General features: G+C 42.8%; 1 pseudogene; it reads right to left on the reverse strand.

Moving 5' to 3' along the window:
* Window positions 1-2,129: 2,129 nt before the first annotated feature.
* Window positions 2,130-2,693, reverse strand: LOC147916455 (speedy protein C pseudogene; annotated as a pseudogene).
* Between the last annotated feature and the right edge of the window lie 339 nt (window positions 2,694-3,032).

The raw sequence follows: 3,032 nt of genomic DNA on the forward strand, positions 1-3,032 counted from the left end.
CCAGGTGCGCACCGACGCATCGCTTGGCAAACCATGCTGTGGTAGCATCCCATATAAAGTGGAGGAAGATGGACACGGATGTTAGCCCAGGTCCAGTCTCCCTCAGCAAAAAATAAGAGGAGGATTGGCAGATGTGAGCACAAGGCTGATCTTCCTCAAATAAATAAATAAATAAATAATAAATGTATCATTCCACTATCTTCTGAACTCTGTTGTTTTAGCTGAGAAGTCAGTCATAATTCCTATGGGTGACTCCCTTTATATAAAATGTGCATTCTCCTCTGGATGTTCTTAAGAATTTCTCTATATCTTAGGTTTTTCAGCAGTTTAACTGTGACGTGCCTTGGTGTGGTTTTCTTTGTATTTCTCCTTGAGTTTCACTGAATCTTTGAGGTTTTTGGATTGAAGCCTTTCACTAATTTTGGAAAAATTTTTGCCATTGTCTCTTCATATAATTCCTCTGCACTATTATTTTTTTCCTTCCTTCTTGGAATCCAATTTCATGCATGTTAAGTTATTTAATATTATCCCACAGATCTGAGATGTATTGCTTCAATTTTTTATGTATTTTTTTCTTTGTATTTCAATTTGAAGAAATCCTTTTGGCTTGTTTCACCCTTACTCATTTTTTTTTTTAATTCTCCCACATTAAGTCTGCTTTAAGACTAATACTATATATACTTTTTATTTTTAGCATTTTCATTTATTTCTTTTTTTTACTATTTCATTTTCTACCAGAAAGTCACTAACTCTTTACATATGTGGTTCACTCTTTCCATTAGATTCTTTAACATTTATTACAAAAGGTAAACTTTTTTGTCTAATTTCAATAGCTTGGGCACCTGTGGGCCTGCTTCTACAGACTATTTTTCTTTTTTTACTTTTGGTTATGAGTCATATATATTTGCTCTTTCACATTTTCATAATTTTGTATTGCATGACAATCATTGTGTGTAAAACTAGAGACTAAAATAAATAATACTTACCTCCAGGAAAGTGCAAACCCTACAATCCACAAGGCCATTAGTGTGTGTGTGTGAAGGTGGGGATTGAGTTACTATATTCTGTAGCTGAGTTGTGCACAGGCTTGGCTACAAATTTAGTTAGATTCAGTTCACTATTTTCTTAGAATATTTTGAGGGTGCAGTCTAGACTTTCCTTCAGCAAGACTTGGACTCCGAACAAGAGAGACCTTAGCAATCCCTTTGTACTTTACGAAACTGCCTCCAGTTTTCCCAACTGTGAGTGGTCTCTCTTTGCTTTACAGCCTTGCTGCCAGTCTTTTTTCTCTTTTGATGTTTTTTCTTTAATTTTTCTTTTGTGCTGTCCGTAGCTTTCTGGGCATTGAAAAATCTCCATCTGTTCTTCTACCCTGTCTACAGCCTTGGAGTGTTGCTCCTGGGTATTCAGTGAAGATATGGAGTGGCTGAGGCGATTTTTATTAGCTTCCTTAATCCATGCACAGCCTTCAAAGGGCCACTATTTTGCACCCAGAGAAGACCTGATGTATACTCAGAGAAGACCAATAACCAGGGGATTATCAGTGACTGTCTCACAGGCTGCCCGTCACAAGTTCATTTAGTTTGCTTAGTATGGTAAGAAAACAAAGCAAAGCAAAGGAAAACAGAAAAACAAAATCCACCACCACCACCATCACCAAGACAAAAAAATCCTGATGATTTTGTAGCTTATCTGGCTTGTTTGTGTTGTTTATGGTGGGAGTGATGGTCTCTCATAAATTTAATTTCTACATCCTAACTAGTAGTAGAAGTCTTAAATTAATCTTATTATAAGCATTTTAGTAGAAAAACTTATCTAAAAATGTGAAATTTACTCACTTATTTTATATATATGTAAAATTATATATATGGTTTTATATATATATATATATATATATATATATATATATATGTATTTTCACAGTTGGTGTCCAGTGGACACAAGTTTACTAGAGAGGATCAGGGTCAGAGTGGGTACAAGTTGTAGGGTTGTAGGTTGGGAGGAAGGGGTCAGGGGGCATGGGTAGCACTGTCAGCCTGAGGCCAATAAGACAGGAACCTGGGGAACCACAGCCAGCAGAACGTTGAGTCAGTGGGCAAGTAGGTGGGCTGCTGTCCACCCTGCCAGTGTCAGTGCCTTGGGCATGGAGGAGGCTTCGGGAGGATGTGGAGGGTGCAGGTGCCTGGCTCGAGTCACAGCGGCAGGGGCAGGACGCTGAGGAAGCCCCCACCCCAGGGGTCTTCAGCCCCTGAGAAAGCAGCTTGGGAGGGAGGGCGATGCCACTCAGGGTTTGGGGAAGGGCACTTGGATAAGGCAGCAAGGGCAAGGGGTGGTGGCTCAGTGGGTGTAGCAAGGGGGCAAGCCACAGAGGGAACAGGGGGTGGCGAGAAGCCGGGGCCCCACAGGGAGGAGGAGCGGGTCTTGGGGCAGCCCCTCTGAGCTCCGCGGGGGCGAGGGCGCTGCTCCTGAGTCCAGGCTCGGTGGAAGGCTCCTTGACCATGACCTCCTCACAGAACTTGCAGCTCACGGTGGCCCAGAAGCCCTTCCGTGTCCACAGCTTGTCCCTCTGGTGCAAGAAGTCCTCCCCCTGAAGACGCCAATCTTTGCCCAGGGCCCCCCGGAAAAGTCACACATTTGGGATCTTCCAGGTCCTCTGCTGTGTCATTTGCCAGCACTATAGTAGTATAGCACATATATATATATACTATATATGTATAGTAGAGATGTTTTTGCTAGTAAAAAATCTTTAGACCTCTGGATCTTACATTTGCTTTGTAACAAGCACTGCAAGTAAATACAGCGTTCTCTCTGGCATATTCAAAGCAGACATAGAATAGCATTTTTGGGCCGGCCCTGTGGCTTGGTGGTTAAGTGCGCGCGCTGCGATGCTGGCGGCCCGGGTTCGGATCCCGGGTGTGCATCAAGGCACCACTTCTCTGTCCAGCCTGAGGCCGAGTCCCACATACAGCAACTAGAAGGATGTGCAGCTGTGACAGACAACTATGTACTGGGGCTTTGGGGGCAAAAAATAA

The sequence above is a fragment of the Ceratotherium simum genome, chromosome 8, assembly GCF_057802395.1.
Source record: "Ceratotherium simum simum isolate JZ-2026a chromosome 8, ASM5780239v1, whole genome shotgun sequence".
Classification (NCBI taxonomy): domain Eukaryota; kingdom Metazoa; phylum Chordata; class Mammalia; order Perissodactyla; family Rhinocerotidae; genus Ceratotherium; species Ceratotherium simum.